Source organism: Erpetoichthys calabaricus, chromosome 5 (genome assembly GCF_900747795.2).
Source record: "Erpetoichthys calabaricus chromosome 5, fErpCal1.3, whole genome shotgun sequence".
Lineage (NCBI taxonomy): Eukaryota > Metazoa > Chordata > Cladistia > Polypteriformes > Polypteridae > Erpetoichthys > Erpetoichthys calabaricus.
Genome location: NC_041398.2, coordinates 67,923,901 through 67,946,945, shown reverse-complemented (window position 1 = coordinate 67,946,945; position 23,045 = coordinate 67,923,901).

Below are 23,045 nucleotides of genomic sequence, written 5' to 3'. Positions count from 1 at the left end.
CAGGTCTTGCAGCTAAATGGGTAGCTTTGGGTAGCAAATCATACAATTAGAAGAGTGAAGGAGAAACCTTACGGCAGACAAGACATAATATATTTCATCCAGAATATTAGAATGCAGCGCAAAATTCCAAGGGTCTGGTGGGCTTCTGTGGATGCAAACTTTCACTGTGCTGTTATGTCAAGTAATGTGGAAATGTGGTACAGTGGGAGCTGCCATATTAATTGATATTTGATGTCACAGCACACGTTAATAGACTTGCCTGATAGTTTTGAAATTGGCAAAATGTTTAACTACTGCAGATTGTTTTTTTTTTATTTTTAATTTTGAAACAGTTATGTATATATGTTATTCTGTGTTTTTGCACAACATCTTCCTATGTGCTGTGAACAGTTCAAAAGCAAAAAAAAAAAGATTAAAAAGATATAATTCCTAACATTATCTTGTATTTCTTTCCCCCTAACTAACACCTTAAGTGAACATTTTTTTTAAAGGTCCAATAGTAGCATACCAGAAGCTGTGCCATATTTCATAGGCGCTATGATCAGTCTTCAAAGAAACAAAAAAAGGACAAAAGAACTAACTGATCAAGTGAGCCTTCATACTTAAATTTATTGATAATGGAACAATTCAATAGAGCCCAAGAAGGGAATTTCTAATTAACAAAAACTCATTTAGAACACGTTGTATGAATAAAATGAAAGCTTTCAAAGAGGAATGTCAAATATTATATCAATTAAGTACATTAAAAATAGGCTTGATTTGGGAGAATATGTAGAACTCAAAACCACACAGGAAACCCTCAAGGGCAATTATGTAAAAATAAAATGTCAAATTGAAACAACAAAACAAAGTTTGAATGTTGACTTCCCAAAACTTACCAAAAAGAAAGACCCAAATGAAAACAGGGGCCAGAACTTAAGACAAGTAAATCAGGTAACATAAGGCTAGGAAATGCCACTGTGATCATCCACTTTGGTGCCTTAAACAGGGAAAGCCACAATGGCTTCCTCCAGATGAGATACAGCAGGACATAATTAAACCTTAAATGGTGACTATAGAGCCTTTTGTAAAAGAACACTGTTAAAAGAACATAACAATAGGAGGAGCAAGATGACACACCCTATCACATAACCAGCGATAGGCGTAGCAACTGCAGCCATAGCCATATGGGCACAAGATGGTGGCGACCATCCAAGAACAGAATACAAAAATCAAGGTGATGTCACTACTGTATAGCTAAAATACATACAGTTAGGTCCATAAGTGTTTGGACAGTACTTGATACAATTTTCCTAACTGTGGCTCTGTGTGTCACCACAATGGATTTGACATGGAGTGTAGACTTACAGTTTTAACAAAAATATTGTATGAGCCATTTAGAAAACATAGCCAGTTTTATACATGGTCTTCCTACTTTCAGTGGCTCTGAAGTTTTTGGACAAACTAACAATCATTAATATAACAATCATTTTCAATTCTTGCTTGAATTGTCTGAAGTCTATAGCCCATGGCCATCTCCAAGTGCTGGGTTTCCACTCTAGTGATACTTTGCCAGGCTTTTACTGCAGCTGTCTTCAGTTGCTGCTTGTTCGTTAAACTTTTTTCTTTCAGTTTTGTCTTCAGCAAGTGAAATTCATGTCCAATTTGTTTGTAGTCTGATGTTTGACGTGTTCGTTGAAGAATATTCCACTTCTTTGCCTTGAAAAGCATTTGGTTTTCTGTCACAGTATGTTTTGGCTCATTGTCCATCTGTACTGTGAAGTGCTGTCCTACCAGTTTTAAAGTATTTGTGTGAATATGACCAGACAGTATAGTCCTGTACACTTCAGAAATCATCCTGCAAATTTTGTCAGCAGTCATATCATCAATGAACACCAGTGGCTCATGTCCTTTGGCAGTCATTCATGCCCATGTCATAACACTGCCTCCACCATGTTTCACAGATGATGTGGTATGCTACAGTTCATGAGACGTTCCTTCTCTATTCCATATTCTTCTGTGTCCATCATTCTGGAGCACATTGATCATAATTTCATTTGTCCAAAGAAAACCTTTCCAAAACTGGATGCTTTTTTTTTTTTTTTTAATATTTTCTGGCAAAGTCTAATCTGTTCTTCGTATGCTTGAGGATTACCAATGGTTTGCACCTTGTGGTAAACCCTCTGTATTTACATTTTTGAAGTCTTCTTTTGATTGTAGACTTGGGCAAAGATAGGCCTACCTCCAAGAGAGTGTTCTTGGTTTGGCTATATGTCATGAAGGGGGTTTTCTTCACCAAGGAAAGAATTCTGCGATCATCCAGAACAGTTGTCTTCCATGGTTGTCCAGGCCTTCTGGTGTTGAGTTCACCAGTGAGTTCCTTCTTTTTAGTAATGTATCATATGGTTGATTTGACCACTCCTGGGGCCTCATGTATAACGCTGTGCGTAGAACTCACACTATAACATGGCGTAAGCACAAAAGCGGGAATGTGCGTAAGCACAGAAAAATCCAGATGCAGGAATCTGTGCGCACACAAACTTTCACATTCTTCTACTACATAAATCCCGCTCAGCATGAAAAGTAACGCACGTGCACGCGCCTTCTGTCCCGCCCCAACTCCTCCCAGAATTACGCCTCTTTGAATATGCAAATCGATATAAATAGCCTTCTGTGAAAAGACAATGGGAAAAGCACGGGGAAAATATAAGAATTTCAGCGAATACCAAGTGGAGGCAAAGGAAAAACGTTCTATTTGTTGGTTTAAACAGTGGTATAATCAACAAAAGAAGGTTGATCGAGTGACAGAGTGTCGGAGAAACTCGAAAGATCAAATTCACAAAGTCGCACAGTGCCCAAAATAAAAAAGAAATCACATATCAAAGTCGCCGTGAAAAGGCGAGTCGTAGCCCACCGTCTGAGTGTCATATGAAAGCTTATTAGGGTACAGACAAAAAAAAAATTGGCACACAGTGGGGAAAAAAGCACGAAATGTCAACTTTAATCTCGAAATTTCCACTTTAATCACGTAGTTTATTTTGCCATTAAAGTAGAACATCATAAACTTCATCTTAAAATCGTTTATTTTACTAGTTTCTGAAGTAGCACGTTAAATGCTTTGTTCTGTATTTGATCTTCTATGTGCTCTATGTGTGTGAATCACTACATGCTTCCGTTCTTTCTCTTTCTCCAACACGACACAGAATCCATTACATTCGTGATATTACATCTGAATAATTAAAATACTGAGATGTATACGTGATATCATTTTCATGATGATAGCAATGAAAGCATGTTATTAAACATGGGAACACGGTGGCACAGTGTTTGTTCATGTCTCACGCAAGAGGCTTGCTGCGCCATGTGCGACCTTCGATGAAATAATTTATTACAGAAGTACTGTCTCTTTCAAACGTTCTTTTCTTTCTCCAAATACCCAGTCGCCACACAATCAGCTCTGTAACAGACGTTAAGCCATCTGTAAGCTTAGAACGCCGATTCTTCAAAACTTTTAAGGAACATTGAAATATCTTCGTAGTACATGTTTAATTATTCTATCCGTCTATCCTTCCAGTGTCGCGTCAGCACCAGCAATAATACAGCGCAAGGCAGGAACTATCCGTGAACTAGCTATACGCTGCGGCACCATGTCCTCACATGTTTAATTATTAACAATGCAGATTATTTAAATGAAGTTAAAGTTTTATCTGTATACTATAAGCAACATATTTTGCTGCATTTCATCTTAAAAATGATATTGTCATCATATGCGCTTTATGAAGTAGCGCAGGTTGTGCAATATTATAACTGTAGTGTAAGTTTACAGTGAGGTAATTGTACTTATAAGTACAAACAGTTCTACAAGGAGCACTTGATGGACTGATTGAGTGCGTTTATAGTTCTTGGGATGAAACTGTTTCTGAAACGCAAGGTCCGTACAGGAAAGGCTTTGACGTTTTTGCCGTGGTTGAGGTAGTGTGTACCTGAAACTGTATACCGATAATTCTCTTTCTGATCAGCTGCTGCTGTGAGTCACACTCAGATACAGTGATATACTGTAAATACTCAGAGTGGTGCAGTGAGAGTAATATGGAAAAAGATGATCCGCAGTGGCAACCCTTAACGGGAGCAGCAAAAAGAAGAACAAGATGCAGTGAGAGTAACAACGCTAAAGCAGTTATGGTATTTGGAATACTATGGCTATTCCCTGGACCATTATATTGCTACAGGTTAATTACAATCAGATGTATTACACTAATAAACAATATGCAGTTAATTTCAGTGTATTTATAAAGCCGCGTCAGGAATGTGGAGCTAAGAAAGAAAGGATGAGCACACAGGAACAGTAGCACTGCTTTGACGCTGGGTGCCGCCAGTCTGTAAAACCGAGCGGAGAAATTGCGTACGCCAAGGTATTAGTTACCGTGGAAATGTGCGTGGCTTTACACCAAGTTTAGGTTTTATACATCACGATTTGAGCGTGGAAACATTTGTACGCAACATTTCTGTGCGTACGTACCGTTTATACATGAGGCCCCTGGTGTTTCTCCTCTCTCTAAAGTATTTGTTTTGTTTTCTCAGCCTAATGATGGACTGTTTCTACTTACATGGACAGCTCTTTGGACCTCATATTGAGAGTTCCAAATGCAAATTCCACACTTGGAATCAATTCCAGACCTTTTACCTGCTTAATAGTTAATGAAATAATGAGGGAACTGTTCACACCTGGCTATAGAACAGCTCCTTTGTCAAATATCCAAATGCTTTTGAGCCCCTGAAAATGGGGGTACCACGTGTAAAAATGTCTGCCATTCCTAAATGGCTCATACTGTATTTCTGTTAATCCCTTTGAATAAAAGCTGAAAGTCTTCACTTCAGTGATGTACTTATTTCTTTATTTCAAATCCATTGTGGTGGCATATAAAGCCAAAATTATGAAAAGTGTGTCACTGCCCAAATACTTTTGAACCTTACTGAAAATAATAAAAGCACATATAAATTTAAAAAAACAAAACAAAATGATGCTATAGAAATCATAACATTGAATTATAACACCAACTTGCTTCTTAAATATAAATGTTTGTCCCACTTTTTCTTATCTTTCAAATATTTTTAGCTTTGTGGCTGTTTGTTTGCTCTTTAGGAGCTAGTCCATTTTGGAGCAAAAGACTGAATCAAATCTTTGCAAGTCTAACTGTAAAACCTTTATAATTTATCTTGTCATTATTTTTTTTTTAATCCTGTTTTTCTTTTTGTGATTTTCTCAAAGCGACAGTAAGATTTTAATGAAGCACAAGGACTTGGAGGAAGCATGTAGTTAAAAATGGAGAGGTCTGAACTATGTGTTAAGACAAAATAAAAAGATAGAAATCAAGGATGTGGATGTTTCCAAACAGTCTTTAATACAGCAATAAGAAAAAACAAGTTCCAAAATCCTCACAAAACGAAGAAAGTCAAAAAACACATTGCTTAAACTCTTCCTTTATAATTAAGAAGCTTAGTGTACCGCAAAATGCTTGAAATTATCCATAATTTTGAGCAACCTCAAAGTGCACAACACTGACGTTTATATGATCTCTATGGTTACGTCATACATTGTACGTTTCCTGTTGGCCTAACATAGCAACCAGAACAAAAACTGTAAAGAAAACTCCACAAAAAATTAAAACAGAAAAAGATTGTCTTTACTAAAAAAAACCATAAATGACCAAAAATCCTCACAAAAATTCTGAGAAGATCTAAGAAAGTATAATTGTTAAAAATGGGGGTAACTCAGCAACTTGTTTAGTGCAAAGTAATACTTTTATTTTTACACACGTGGTGGAATTTACAGTCGGCTCAACCTTGCAGTATTCCATAGGGCCAATGAGTTTTATAGAACATCAGTGATCCCTGAAGTGATGCATAAGAAATGTTGACAACCAAGAGGAGACCATTCAGTCCCTCAGGCTCCTTTATTTAGGTAACAGTTAAGCTGTCCCAAAATCTCATCCAGATTCTTCTTAAAGGCTGCCAAGGTTTCTGCTTTCACTGCATGACTTTGTTGTATTTAATGAGCTGGCACAGGCACATGTCACTCCTCTCTTCAGGTCGCTACATTGGCTCTCTCTAGCAGCACGCATTAAGTTCAAATCCCTGATGCTTGCCTACAGAGTAGTCAGTGGGTCAGCACCTCAGTATATGGAGACGCTGGTGAAGTCCTATACTCCTTCTCGTCCACTCAAGTCTTCCAGGGGAACAGCATTTGGTGATGCCACATCTACATGGCATCAGGTCTCAATCGAGACTCTTCTCCTGTGTGGTTCCTAGTTGGTGGAATGAGTTGTCCAACTCAATCCGTACTGCTGACTCCCTCAATGTATTTAAGAAGCAATTGAAATCCCATCTGTTCTGTGAACATCTGTCTAATTGATTGGGAAAGAAAAACTTTGCTCTATGATCTTTCATATTATTGGTTGATTTGATGTTACATTAAGTTAAATTGCTTTATTGATTGTTAATCTATGATTGTAAATTTATTAGTTATTACATCTTCTCACTTGTGACAATCAACGTTTTGTTACCTGTCCTACTACATTTGCTGAACAAACAGGCCCTAGCCTAATGTTACTTGATTATGTTTACCTCTGTTTATAAGTCACTTTGGATAAAAGCATCTGCCAAGCAAATAAATGTAAATGTACATGTTTGAGTTTCCCACAACATTTTCCATGAAGAAGTGCTTTCTGGTTTCAGTCTTAAATACACTTCTCCTTCATTTCTACCAGTGTCCTGAACTACATGATTCACAGTTTAATGATTTCAATGATGAAACTAGAAATCAATTGTTTGTGAATTTTAAATGCTGCCTCTGGTCAGTGCATCATGGGATCTTGCATCAGGAAGTGTTTTGAGTAAAGACAAACACAGCCTGTCATAGAAAGGCTAAGTTTTTAACTTCCTTTTGAGGTGAAGTGCAAGTCCCTTTTGGGAACACCACTTTTTTTTTTTTTTAAACTTAGACAGAAGCGCTTTAAATAAATAAATAAAGTCGCAGTCACAGTGATGCATTATACAGATGTATTGCTGTTGGTATAAAGGAGACCCCGTAGCATTTCGTGACACACTTCTACTGAGTGATTCGTTGGCTCAAAGTCTTCAGTGTTAGATGTGCAGCATTATTCATAATGGTACTCAGATTTGTTTTCACTCTCTCCTTCACTTCTACCTCCGGGACGACCAGAGTGTGTCCCATAACTAGCTTGTAGATCAGGTGGGTCTCTCTGGAAGTGATGTTACCAGCCACCAAAGTGTACAAAATGGCTCTGGCCATCACAAAGTTGTAGGAGATGTAATGGATATCACTCCCCACATTAAAGGAATGCAGTCTCCTGTACCCTATCTTACATTGTTCTTCTGTATTATGAGACCAGCCCAACTTGTCATTGATGTGGACCCCCGGCTATTTGTAGTAGTGCACCACCTCCACATCCACTCCCTAAATAGTGACCAAATATAGAGGCTCTTTGGTGCAGTGAAAGTCAATAGTCAGTTCCTTGGATTTGCTAATGTTAAGTTGTAGACAAACTTCTCCACCTCACTCCTATACTCTTTATCAATGCACCCCATAAATGCAGAATTATCTGAAAATTTCTGCAAGTCACATGACCGGGTGTCATATTTATAGTCTGAGATTTACAGAGTGAAGAGAATAAGAGACATGACTGTTCCTCGTGGTGCTTCAGTGTTGTCTCACATCTGTACTAGAAACATAGTTCTTGAGTCTCACGATTGGCTCATCCACCTTCATATCTCTGAGTTTACCCTTTAATAGAAATGGCTGGATGGTGCTGAAAGCACTTAAGAAATCAAAAAAACATAATCCTCCCAGTGCTACCAGCTTTGTCCAGGTAAAAATAGGCCATGTGGAGCACATAGATAATTTTATCCACCACTCCAATCTTTGTCCAATTTGGTCCAGGTGGTCTACAACAAGAGGGCTGATGTAGTCCAGGTCCAGCCTCTGAAAGGTCTTCATGATGAGAGACTTAAGTGCCACTGGTCTGTAGTCATTAGGTGAAGAGGCACCTGCCTTCTTTGGAACAGGAACAGTGCAGGATGTTTTCCACAGCAGCTGAAGCCTTAGGGACAGACTGAACTGGTAACAGATGACACTCAAAAGTTGGTCAGCATGGGCCTTAAGAACTAGAGGAGTGACTCCATCTGGTCCTACAGCTTTTCCTGTGTGTAGCTTTCTCAGTTGCCTCCTTACTTTGTATTCAGTTCTGGACAGATCACACTGATGGTCAGAGGTGGACTTATCACTGGCCATTCCAGTTCATGTTGTAGGAATTGTTGATGTAGCAGGGAGGGTGTTGAGTCATTGGAAGAAGGTGGCAGTGGGACGGAAAAATCTGTGAAAAAATGGACTTGGGGTGTTAGCTTTGTCAACATCCCCTTCTTGCTTGAGTCTGAGTTATACGCAGTCCATTCCGGACATCTTTCACGTTATTCTGAGTGAGTTTGTTTTCTATTTTTGGCTTAGTAGGCATCCTTTCCTTCACTCGGCTTTATCTTTAGCACACACTGTACATCTTCCAGAGCCTCCTTGTCACCAGATTTGAATGCTCTCTTTTTTCCTTATTCAGGAGAAATTTTAGCTCCTTAGTAATCCAGGGTTTGCTGTTTGGAAGCGGCGCACTGTCTTTGTGGGTACCTCTGTGTCGACATAATACATGTACATCATCCCCATGTGACTCACACATCATTTGTTTAACGTAGAGAACTTTGCACAGTGACTTTCATTGCAAGCAATTTGCCTTTGTAGAACGGAGTTTGGTCTCAACTTTTTTACGTGATTTGTAGTGCACACTTTACCCATACTTTAAAAGTATTGGGGGCACACTTGGTATTTTTTGGAATTTGATTTAAAAAATTTCAGCATGAAATGCTGAACATGTGAAGAGAATAGTGAAACCTCATGAAATGCATACCCCTGGCTCACATGTACTGAACATCCATTTACTGTTAGGAGAGGAGAAATTCTAAAAGAAATGATCCCCACAGTGAATGAAGTTTCGGAAATGTGAAATAAGTGGATACAGAAGTGAAAATGATTTTTTAATAACATTTTTTACAAGAAGCACATTAGAGTTGTTCCAGCATTCAACCCACGTAAAGTTGAAATGTAATCATATTTTGAATCTGATTTTTTTTTTTTTTTGTCTAAAACCCTGGAGCACATTGCTTCCTCCCAGCTAAAACAACATCTAAATGATAGCAATCTGGATCTCGGTAAGTTTTTCAGTCTGGATTGTTTGCCTCTTCACGTCATAAATGAAATAAATGCTGATGCTGCTTCACCTTGTGTGATTATTCTCCTTGACCTACCTTTGACACAACTCACCACAGTCTCTTGCTGGTGCTCTTCAAGATCCGGTGGACTGACTGGTCCTCCTAACTCTCTGGCTGCCGTTCACTCTCATACTGTAAATGCTCTCCTTTTGGTTTTCCTAGGGCTTTCATCAGCATCTGAATGTTCCCTCCATTAAGCTGACTTTCATTCTTGTATGGTGTGCTGCGCTGAGATTTAGGAATGTATAATGCTAACAGTAAAATAGATAACTATACAACATTTACTTACACAGACACTCATTTATCTAGTCAAGTAAACACTAACACAAGTCATTCACCTTCAGTTAAATGGAGGGAAAGTCATCCTAATAGAAGTCCCAGCTAACAAAATATTTGGCTAGTTGGTACAAGAGGATGGAGGAAAGCCACTGGCCTGCTTCTAGGTCTTCCAGTCTGGTATGCCATGATTATTCCATTGGTAAGCACATGACATGCCTTAAAAATGCAAAATACCAGTCGAGCCATGGCTAACCTAAAGAAACACACTCAGTCCAATTCAGAGTGGCAGGAATTAGAACCTATCCCAGTAGCCCTCAGGGCAAGGTAGCTACCAGTTCTGGACAGGGTGCCAACCCACTGCAAGGCCTACTTATGTGCAAGCAAATGTGCCGATGCGGGTTCTGCTCCATACTCCCACCTTTTGTTAGGGAGCCCTTGAACCCAACACCGTCGGTAATGTCACCGATGAGCTAGACAGTGAGGCAATAAAAATGAGCAAGGGGATGGTGTAACAAAGTGCTTTTATTAAAAGATATCAAAAATAGTGTACAAATCAAGTGCAGTCAAAGTTCAATAAATCAAAAGTCAATAAACAATCCATATAAATAAACGTGTGGAGGTTAAAAACCAATAAATAGAAAAATCCTCTAAAAAACAACGAGGTAAAATGTCAAAGGAAGCAATCTGTTAAAACCACTAAGTCCAGCGTCCTTTGTTACTCTGGCAGCTCCCCTGCTACTCCCGTCTGGGCTACTCAACAGGCGAGACACTCTCATTTCAGCTGACCTTCTGCCTACTCCTCCTGCTACTGTTGTCAGACTTGCCTCACCGATCCTTGGCTCCGGTCGGCTCCTCCAGACAACGACTTGGGACTTCCTCCCACGGCCAAGGCTCTCACGTGGAGGACACCAAATCCCATGTCCAGACTCCCGCTGCCATCCGCGGCATCATGCGTAGAGTCACCCGTCTCCCAGTCACTCCCGTCCTTCCCGAAACAAACTCTGCGGGAGTGACAACCACTACTACGCCCTGGGTGTCGGCCTAACCCCAGGCTGTCTGCTCAGCTGCCGCGAGCCTGCTTTCGCTCGCTCACTCACTCGTACCGGCGCATGGCCTCTCTCTCTTGCTTGCTTCTTCCCGTAACCTCCCTCTTTCTTTCTTTCTTTCACCTCATTCTCTTTTTCTTCTCCCTCCTAACTGGCTCGCGCTTCCCTTTATGCCAAGGGACATAGCAGCTGCAGCCCATTAGCCACAGGAACAATCACGGATGTGGGCAGTCTCTCACTTGTGCACTTAGGTGAGAAACGCCCAACCGCAGATTGCCCTGCAGCTCGCTACGGTCACCACGCCCCCTCCTAAGCCACGAGCGCGGCGATTATTTATTTTAAACAAACTGGCCTTTGCTGGAAGAGCTGTGGACCCATAACACCACACACAGGCTGAATTTGGAACTGCTACTTAACCTAACACAAGCATCTTTTGGAACATCGGAGGAAAGCCCATACAGACACGTTAAGAATATGTAAGCTTCACAGTGAGGGATTTGAACCCATACACTAGGTCGATGAGTCAGCAGTGCCAACCACTGCTCCATGGCACTACGACCAGCCAAACCATCTCTACTGCAGTTTCTCTCCTTTCTCCCATTCTTTTGGTCGATGAGCATTGCAATCATGCTGGAAGGTGCCTTGAGCTTTTACTCTCCCATCTTGACTTCAAATAAACATTCTAACATGCACTATTACTCCCACATCTTGGACATCCACCATAATAGTCAAGCCTCCACAAGGCAGTGAAGTGCTCTTGTTCAGCTTTTGTGCTGAATATTGCAAATGTAAACCGTTACTTCATTGGAGTATTCTACCAGCACAAGAAATAAGGCCACAACCAGACCATCCTGTATGAATGAAAACACTTTATTTATGTCGAAGGAAACACTGCAGTTCAAAATTACAATGCTCCTTGCTATCCAACAAGTTATTAGTTTTTAAAAGTCCTTTTTTCAGTCTGTTTAAGAGCTTCATCCCCCAAACAAGCAAACAGTATACCCTTTCGAAGGTCAGAGATACTCCTGTTGCTGCAGCCAGATCTGAACTGATTTCTATCCTCTCCCATGTGCTCATTTGGTCATGTGACTGCAAGTGGTGGTCTTGTGTGGACCTTCTGGGGCATGTCTTCTTCCTGAACATTTCCTTGACCTTCCTGGGTGTGTCCCTCCTTCAACGACTTCCAGTCTGTACCGGAGGGGAAGAAATAACACTCCTTGAAACATTTAAAGTTCTCACAGCTCAATCCCCTGGACTTTGTCTGCTTAAGAGAAGGTGGTGTAATCTGTTACAACCCAAAGAACTCAACGCACAGATGATGTTTCGGGCATAATGTACTGATCATTTTTAGAAAGTGTTGCACTTACAGCAATGCACTGTCATCTTATGTCACTACATTAGAAAATGTTGTATTCGATCTTTAGACTTATTTGCCTGATTAGAGGTTTTTCATGTTCACCCTCCCGGATATTACACTCTTTACATCCCATACACTTATAGTTGTCGCTTGTTTCTAAAAGCATCCTTCCTTTTCCACCATGATTGTACCATACATGGCTCCATAAATGACATTATTGCCTTTGTTGTGCATGAACTAATTCAGAAGAGAATGTTCATTGAACAAGTTAATTTTTCTAAGAACGGTGAGCTTAACGTAACATATTTGCAAGTCTTTTTTATGTGATGTTCTGGATCTGGTTTAGGTCCAGATTAAATGTTTTGCCTTACCCTGTAATGTAGGGGTGGAGCTGAATCCGAATACGGTATTGGATAATCGCAAATAGTGGATTTTTACGAATATTTATTTCGTATGATTTTTTGCCATTTATTTGTATTCGGAATAAATAACGTAAAATCAAATTGGCACTGTCTGTGTCTGCCTGCTTGTGCTTAAGCTGCACCCTCTGTGACACGAGCATGTGGTGAAGCTCTACTTTCACTTTTTGGAAAACAAGGACATGTCCATATGTAACGAAAATTTTGACTGGCAGCGTAATAGGTTAGTTCACCTACACAATGGTTCCACAGTCACCATTTGTGTCACACGGTTGAAAATAGAGCGGTAATTTATATGTATACTTGCATCTATTTAATTTCTTTTTTTAACCGGGAAGATATTAGCATATATGGTTATACATGTTTGTTGCTAACTCAATAAAGTGTATTTAAATAAAAAAGTCTTCATAATTATTGTATGTTATTATATTTTATTCAAGAACACTGTACTAGCCTAATATAAGGCATGCAAAATTGAAAAAAGTGAATTCATGGGTCATTTATTCTCACTCCTTAAAAAATACAAAATGAACTGAACATGAACTACTTCAAAATTTAAATGGTGAACTATAAACGTGAATTTATTCATTTTAATCTGTGTGAAGTGAACTTTGAGCTAGTTCTTATGAGGTGTGAACTTGCACAACACTTATTATTGCTACTGCACTTCACACTTATGTTATTGTGAACCATGGGATGTGCTCATGAGCAGGCCCCAAACCCAAATTTGGACACAGGAGACCAAAGCAGAAAATAAAATGGGGTTTAATAGCTAAAGAAGGAACAAGTACAACAAGAAATAACAACCATAGAAAAAATGGGAAAGATAACAGACACCCATTACCTCCAAGGCCTACCTGGAAAGTTATAGCAGCTGCCCACCCACAAGTACAATTACCTCACCCTATACACCTTCCTTGAATCCCACCCTTTCCACTACTCCCCCTTGCTAGTTGTGTCATTGCCACCAGTTACCTACTAACTCCATGCCCACCCATGCAAGATAGACGAAGACTTTTTATATTGAGGTCCAAAATTACTTCTGGGCACTCTAAACTAGTCACTTCCAGGGTGACAGGTGGCAACACAAGGCCTTGCATATTCCACTTACTATAAAGGTACACTGGTGAGGGCCAGACTGTCTGCCATCACCAGTACACCAGTAAAGCTATAATATACTCCCATCTAATTGTTTGAGGCATTGAAAACACATTAATAGGATCATCTAAATCCAAGTCTGCAAAGTCAGTCCTGGAAAGCCATAGTCCCTGCAGGTTTGTGTTCCATCCTGATTTCTTAATTAGAGACCAATCCTTGCCAGTAACAGATCCTATTTAATTTTATGGCATGGTGGTATTTTCATTTTGTCATGTCAGATCATTCTTATATTGCAGATTTGTTCCTTTCCAAGGTGTCACGCGTGTATGCATGGGAGGGAGCTTAAGGGCTCTGCTGGTAGTAATTACCCACCAAACCAGGGGTTGGCACTGTGGACTAATGCCTTCTCTCTTCCTCCCTCTGCAGAATAGAAGACTGACTCCACCGCTAACATCATTTCCATTTTCTGCCCTCCTGGACCCACCCTTTTCTGCCGAGTCACCATATAATCCCGGAACCAGCCATTTTGCTCCAATTCTGAGTTCCCGTCTGAAAAGATAAACCGCAAAACATGTTGTGTTCTATATTATTGTGAACTTTTTCAGTTATATGGGATCACCATGGTAGTGCCCCAACTGTTTAACATCATCATTGTGTCTCCCCTTTTACAAAGGATATCGTCAAAATGATTTGTAAGTGGATTAGTAATTCTCAGTCTTTCACTTTTACTTTTTAATATCCTTCCAAATATTTTTTAACTGGATAGTTGTAAGATGTAAGTAGAATGTAATGTAAGTGGAAACAAATCAGATTTTCTCATTTGCATCTTATTGCTAATAAGCAGCCATTAAAACAGTGAATGCAGCTGATTAGGACTAAAATGAACAAATAAGGGTGGGCAATCTTAACACGCGAGACAACTCAAATAAAGCATTACATTGCTTGAGCAATAAGACCTTCAACAGCAGCAATTGACTTCTCTTTAACAAAACTAGGTTGGAACCAAAACCTGCAACCACTATGGTCCTCCAGGACTGACTTTGCCCACCCCAGATCTAAATTAACATCTTTGTGATGATAGTCTTCCTTGCTATACAGCTAGCATACCCCCTTGAACCCTGGACATTGATAGTCATGTACTGATGATAGACTGGGTGTGTGTTATGAAGACACATAACAGGCAAGGGTTGGTGCAAAGTGCACAGTGCATTTATTCCAAACAAAGTGTGATCAGCACAGCGCAGTCTTATATAATAAATAAATCAATAAATAATCCATAAAAACAATGTTCATAGTAGAGGTTAAAATCATCAATAAATAAATCCAATAACAGGTTAAAACAAGGTCAGGATCCTCAATAAAATTTTTCATGAGCCACTGTGCTTTACTCTTAAACTATGTCCCTAATGCTTATCCCTATGGTTTCTTCTACCACAGGACACACCTTCTGACAAGCACACGTCTCATGTCCTTGCTACCATCCCTTGGCATGTTGTGAGGACCACAAGCCCTGCTCTTTCTCTCGCCATCATTTCCTGACCTTCAGCAAGAGCCCACTTGGGGCCGTTGGCCACTTTTGCTTCTTGGGTGCCATGCACCATCCTACCCTGTGAGTGTCATCCGTTCACTCAGCCCAAGGCCATCCCCAACCACGTGCCTCCACACAGCTGCACCGGCTCTTTCTCTCTCTCTGAACCCTTCTCATTCTATTTCTCTCAATCTCTCATTCCTGTTCGAAATCTCGTGTTGTACTACTCGGGCTCAATTATACCTTAGCAGGCAGAGGGGCCAAATTACACACCACAGAGTGGTAACGAGGAAATCGGCCAGACTGTGCATGTCTGCACATGACCGTAGGCTCCGCCGATTCCCCCTTCAACAGCCTAGCACTGCTTGTCCACACAACCACATTCACCTATGCCTGCCCTAAAAGAATACATTTTACCAGAGGCAGTAGCTGATCCTGGACAGGATCATGCCCAGACACACATACACTCACTGATGCAGAGACAATTTTATTAAAAAATAATTGCTTTATGATTATTTGAATTTTTCATTTTTCCTAAATATTGCTTAATTCATTTAGTTATACACCAAGTGGTAAATAATTTTAAATACGTATTTCAAAAATAGTGTATGTTGTTAATAATTCATAGTAATTTTAAATCCATTGGTTCTTCATAAATGCACCACCTGTTCTAAAACTAATTCTTCTGTTCAGTCATTGTGAGTTAATTGTCTTCTTTAGTGTTAGTCTTATCATTATAAATAACTGCCGTATTGATTTTATTATCTGCTTCATCTTTTGTAAACATGCCTCAATTAGTCCTTCTTGTATTTATGGCTGCTTTGATAATGTTATGCAATAGTACTTACTTTGAAAATCAACATTTCAAAAACCGGTAGATTGATTATACAGTACATTTATTATCAAAACATGCCAGAACTGACTTGCCTTTGGTTTGTGTAGTCAGCACTTCCCTGTTATTCTTGGTATGCCTCAACACGTGGCAATGCCTGCTTACTAACTCCTTTGCAAATAATTATCAACTAGACAAATTTCTATTCCAAAATATGGTCGTTTTAAGTACAAATAAGGGTCTCAGTGGCATATAAATAAATAGCAATAAATTCTGTTTCTCCGGCCACAACGCATTTTTGGAAAATTTGTAACAGTTTGGTTTACCATTGTGGTTATGAGGCAGGTTTTCATGAAACCTTAAACATCCACTTGAAGATTGGAAAATATATAATGATAACTTGATACTGTATTCATTGTGCAAGGGAGTGGTGTATGAAAGGGCCACAAATAGCCATATCTTAATAACAAAAATGTTCAGGAAAACATCAGAACCCAGGAATATTATTAATCAATGAACTGCATTGCTGGTAAATGGTAAGCCACATACTGTATTTCGTTATTATCCATAATGTGGATATCCTATTACCAAACCCCTTATGATTTCAGTTTAAATTACATTGTAGATATTTGTCAGGAAAAAATAAACAACCAATTCCTGCATTTTCGAACTCATGATTCCAGTTCAAAGCTGGGCCTGAGCTAGTCCCGACACATTGAGCACAAAGTGGGACCAGCCCTGGAATTGGTGCCTGTCCATTGCAGGACAAATTCACACATGATGAGTTACCAAGATGGGGAGAATGCATAAACACCATGCTATATCACGGCCAAGATTCAAAACCAGGGTATAGGAGTTGTGAGGTAGCAAGATATGTGATGCCAATAAATCATTTGTTATACTTGTTGTGTCCTAAATACAATAATATTCATTATTTATACTCTGTAGAAAATGCACTATGGGGTTGCCTTGTCATACTGTCCTGTTCAAACTTTAGGGTTATTTCCATTCCATTTGTCTTTCTCTTTCTGTGATCCCCCAAACACTCAACTGCTGCATTTTTCACGCAAAATCCATTTTGGTAGAGTACCTTGAAATAGTATTTATTTGTGAGCTAGAACCTCCTGGGTATCCTTGGTTTTAGACTCCTGTCATATGGTGATCCACTAAAGCATAAGGTAGTCAGTGACCATTGTAAATTTCTGGCCCAAAACGCAGTATGTCAGTTGTGCTATGGCCCACCACATGAAAAGTGCTTTTCATTCCACAGCTTCATACCACTCGTACCCTTGGGAGACCAATCCCAGGGAGTTCTTCATCACTGATGGTCTATATCAGTATCATTCCTAATCTTTTCTCAATAGCATCTGTCTGGACAGAAGGAGGTAACACCAACACTGGAGATGTTCACGTGATCTCCTTTAAGTCCACAAATGCAGGTTTAGTCTCAGGATCCAAAGCCCACTCTTATGTGCCATCTACAGTACATTAGGTCTGTAAGATAAGTAGTGAGGAAGTAAACTTTGATGATAATCATTAGGACCAAAGAAAGCTTATACCTCCTGTGGTAGAACTTTAACATCTTATTAAACAAAGAAAACATCCTCTAACAGGACAAATCAGTTATCAGGCAGGAGAAAAGCTGTTCATTGTATCTTTTAATTACTCCTCGGCAAAATGCCTTGGAGGGAGCATTCTGCAAAAGCAGTCCGTTACAGAATGATCAGAGAAACAAAGAATAGAGGTTCATTTTATAAACTATTGAGTTTACATACACTGTCAATCATTGCATACATTTACTCTGGTTGGTTCATTGGTTTACACCCAAACGACTTATATAAAATAAAAGTGCTATTCTATTCTATTGTATTATATTATACTATATTTTGTTGTTCACTTGATCTTTATCTGATTTCCGACATTTATTAACCCTTTACACTATTTCTTTAAGATGAATGCAATGTTACCCTAAAATTATTCTTCCACATTCCTTTAGACATTTACAGATTTTCTTTCCCCTTTTACCAATATGCACAATGAAGTATTTTGATTTGATTATATCAAAGTAACAATTGTTGGGATTATCGTGCAAGTCAGCAGGTACATACAATAGACCCAGGCAGTGAATTTGCTTTTCTAAGGTGCATTAAAGAGCAGTGAAGTCGTCTGAATATACTGAACAGAATTTGTGATGTGGGTGGAGGAGATTATCCATCGCCAGACACTGAAAAGTTGCTGGTGCCTCACAAAACCCAAAGGTTGCATGCAGTACTGCTAATATCCAGAGGGGTGCTACACGTTGTTTTCACTTATGTAGAATTTGTAAAAGGTATTTGCTGATTAAATGATCATGGTGTTATGAACACTGGCATCTGCCAATGACCCTTAGAACAGGGTGGGCATCAAATGAAAACCTGGTTGAAAATATGGAAGGTGTTGCTGAGCTGCCACCCTGTATGGCTAGACAAGGAACTGAATCTTTTTTATTTTAGATAAACTTCATCCTGTTTTACCTCAAGAATTCCATTTCAGTGTATTTCAACTACAACAAATGTTGCATGAAAGATTTTGAGAATCCTGAAAATATAGTCTTCTATCAACTCTAGCAATTACTCCTATTAGGCAGGATCCAAGGTGAACCCAGTATTTAGGGTGAAACTTTCTGTGATAACACCAAGTAATAGGAAGGCAGCTGTCAACTCAACAATATCATATGGTACCAAAGAATGGAGTACATTCACACAGCAGATTTGTTCTTTACACAGTGATTTGATTTCATTATGATCAAATCAGTGAGCTTGTTCATTCTGTCATTTCAAATAGGCCCTGTTCCGTGAACTAGGAAGATAAAAACACTTTGCACCTAACACTAATTGATAGTTGATCCAAAATCATAAAGCCATGCCTGCAAAGCACAGAACTGGACTACATAACATGCAATATTTTGTCTGGCAGTAAGTAACAGACAGAGTTACATTCTTTTTGACATCCATTTTCTCAATACACTCTTCCTAGAAGAATTTTTTTCATTTGCCCCAATATATCAGCTCAGAAGGAGAAAAGACAATGGAAGGACCCGGGGAGGAAGTGTGGCCAGGGCATTACCTTCCCCAGAGCGCTAGGTGGCAGCCCTCCTGGGTTGCAGCGGTGCCTCGGACTGGGAGTTGGAGTTTGGTGCAGCCCTGTTGGGATACTGTACACTACAATATTAACATATAAAGAGGATAAAAACAATTAATAAACAACACACATGCAAAAGGCCACCCAATTTCCATGATGGTGAACCTTACTTAAGTAACACAAATACTAACGAAGCCCAATAAAATTCTATACAAAACGATCAACACTCAGAACAAAAGTCCAAGCACAGACCACTACAACAAATGCAGATGATGATTGTGAACCCCCTGTGAACAACCACCTGAATGAAATGTAAAGTTTTATCTTACTGAGATGCCAATGAAAACAAAGATTTGTACTGATAGGGAGTGCTCCCCAGATGAAGATGTTTTCTAATTCAGACAAAACCACACATACAAGCAGGCACAGGATAGGAACATACATCGAGGGAAATTGTAATCTGATGGGCATACACCTTTTGTAATCCAGTTTTGGGTGAAGTGATGTAACAAATGAACACAGATGTTTGCAAACCCCTCAGCGTCTTATGGCTTCTTTTTTAAAAATAAGTGCATCATTAAGTCTTTTCCCTCCCACAACTCCTGCCCAATAGCACAGTACTTCCAGGGTTTTTGGAAACTGAAGTCCATGCTAAGTCGCCCGACTACAAGTAGGATGGCTTTGACATTATTGTATGGAGAGAGATTTTGTTGCACATAAGATGGCCAGAGGGACCTCCACACGGACATGGTGAACGATGGTTGCTTTCATACAAGACATTTGCTATCTGACATACTTGCTCTGTAAACTGTCTGCCCACCTGCTTAGGTTTCTGTTACATGGATTAGGCATAATTCTGCTGGCTTTGCTGGGTCAGGTAATGAGATTAGATAAGATTTAGAGGCATAACCAGGCTTTCCTTTGCCTTGGAGAATGAGTGAGAAAAACTGATAAAGAAAAAACAAATTAAGAAATTTTCTGACCCAGAGGTCAATGCTGATTGCTTAGCACCAAAATTGGTGACAAGATGATCCATCAGTTTTAAACAAATATGGGACACAGGCAGCTAAAGCCCATTCCAACAACGTAGGATAGAAGGCAGGAACCATCCCTGAACAAGATGCCATTCTATCACAGTGCGCCATCACCTTCTGATCTCAACTCCCCCTCCTTGAAATATCGATTGTAATCTTACACAGATAATGACAGGGGCAAACGAGGAAAGCAGGCTCTCTTTAACTTCAAATATGCACAAGACATCTGCATATAAAGAATTTTCATACACAATGAAATTTGGTTAGGCTGCAAAAAATATTATGCACCTGGCAGACACGATTGAAAGATCTAAGGAAATCCATACAAAATGAATGAAACCGTTCCAAGTAACACTTTTTAAAAAATTTGAATGAAAATATTTTACTTAAAAAAAGGAAGTAAAAGCTACTAAATAGCTGGGAATAACAGAAGAGTAGGTATGCTAAAATGCCCAGAGCTACCATATGTTAGCTATAAAATATTTTTACTTTGCAATGAAGCAAAATAGTAGATACCCAGAAAGAAAAACATCCAGTGCAAACGCAGACTTCTGCACAATAGAAAGGACACATGGACAGTGCCAGTATAGAAACTGTACTCAACACAAAGCAGCAATGTCCTTTAAAACCAACAAGGTACCCCCTTATCCATCCATCGATTGTCGTAACCAGTTAATCCTGGCAGGATTGGGCGCAGGCAGAAGGCAATTCCTGTTGGGGTACCAGTTCATCATGGGGTCTGCTCATACACACCTCTACACTAGCATTGTAGGACAGACTGACCTTATCCATTGGTTGGAACACAAACCTTTGGCTTAAAAAGCTGCCAGACACTCTTAATGCTTTTCCTAACTGGACCTCTCTTTGGAATGCAGCTTCTGCACCTTAACTGATAAAATGATCAATCAGAAACCAAGTGACATCCCAAAGATGTCTCTCCAAGGTATCATTAGTACTAGGGTGTTGTACTGTGTTAGCCATTATGAATGTAGAGAAAAGTCAAGCAAAATGACACCTTTTATTGGCTAACTAAAAAGATTACAACAGCGTTTCTCAACCTTCAAGTATTTATGATCCGAGTTTTCATAACAGTTTTAATCGCGCACCCCTGATGTTTTTTTGAAAGGAGCCCACTAATACCAATTTGTCCTTTTTTAATTAATGATATATCATAGATGCATATTTTATTATACCTACTTAACTTTTATCAACATTTATCTAACTCTTTATTTATTTTTCTAGTATCAGAATGTAGTTTAAGTTCATTTGTTTTGGTTTCAATAGATGTATTTTTCATATTTTCGATTCTTGTTTTCTTTTTTTTCACATCTTCGTGCCCCCCCTTTTTGTTACTTCGCGCCCCCCTAGGGGGGCCCACCCCACAGTTTGAGAACCACTGGATTACAATATGCAAGCTTTCGAGGCAACTTGCAAGATGTAAAGCCTGAAGAAGGGGCCTGAGTTGCCTCAAAAGCTAGCATATTGAAATCTTTTTAGTTAGCCAATAAAAGGTGTCATTCTGCTTGACTTTTCTCTACAAGGTATCATTGAAATACTGAAGTGAAGTCAAAGAGCCATTACTCAATAATTGGCAGCCTTGATGAACAAAACTTTGCTCCAATAGTCAACCAAAAAGGATGCCAATTGTGAGATGTATGTTCCTTCCTTTAAAACCCTTTACACATCCCAAACCTGGGCTTTAACTATCAGCTCACTGCTCTCAACCTGGCTGTAAGTTCTTCTATATAACAGATAGTAGGTTGTGGCTGTAAAAAAAGGCTTGAGCAATTATTTCTACCCTTAAAGGGGAACCGGTGCTGGATTGGAAGAATGGATGACTATCCGTAAAAAGAGTTGGATGAGGGGTGCTGTTAGTTAAAATCTTGCAATGACAGCAAGTGCATAAGTAGAGCAAGACCCTACATTGAGCCACGTGTTTATCTTGAAGAAAACTGTAACTGACTGATCATCAGCTACCTAGCAGATTTGCTTTTTCCAATAACAAGAGGACTGACACGGTATGTTTAAACCTCAAAGATAAACTGCACTACCACCCGCAACCAGAAGGTGTGACCAAGACGAAGAAGAAGATGAGCTCCTAAAACAAAGAAAGAAAAGCACATTGAAGATCATTCCATGTGTCTTGAGAAAGCCACGTATTGTTTGCACTAAATCATAAGTACACCCACTTTAAATCTGAGAACTATTAAATTATAACTTAGCAGTTAAGACAAAGCCAGCTAAAAATAATAGTGGTGTGAATCATAAGTTCTAGCTGTTGTACGTTTCTTTCTAAATCCAATATGAAAGTGCAGAGTAGCATCTCACACTTGCACAAAATTTATGTGTTAAGCCAGTGTGGATGAGTTGTGAGCAAATGAATATCAGAATGCAGGCAATAGACACTTAATGACTAGTTAGAGAACTTACCCATCTTTACTACATGAACTGAAAGATCAGAAACCATAAGATATGTTCTATAGGCGAGAAAAAGATGAACTAAACTAACATAATGTTATGTTTTGCATTGTTTCTTGTTGTCCTTTTTCTATCACGTATATATATATATGTGTGTGTGTGTGTGTGTGTGTGTGTGCGTGCTCGCGCATGTATGTATGTATGTATGGATGCGAAGGTCTGTGATACAGTTTGCATATATGTAGGTAAAGATCCGCAAAGGGAGAAAATAAATCACGTATCTTAATATAGTGTTTTATTCCTAAGCAACACCCACGGTCTCTGATTTACTCACATACAAGTTCCACTGGACACACGTTTAACTGGGACAGTATGAAAATAAAATTCAGAGCCAGTACTAAGAGTGGCCATTTTGGGATGCCTTTGCACTGGAAGGACTGGGGTAGAGAATGTTCATATGGCATTATCTCCCCCAGAGCAATAGATGGCAGTTCCCCTGGGTTGTGGCAGCACCATAGTTTCCCACAGGGCTTCATGGGAATTGTAGTTTGGTGTCTCAGCCCTGTTGGGTGCTGTGGGTGCCGCCAGTAGGTGCTGCATTT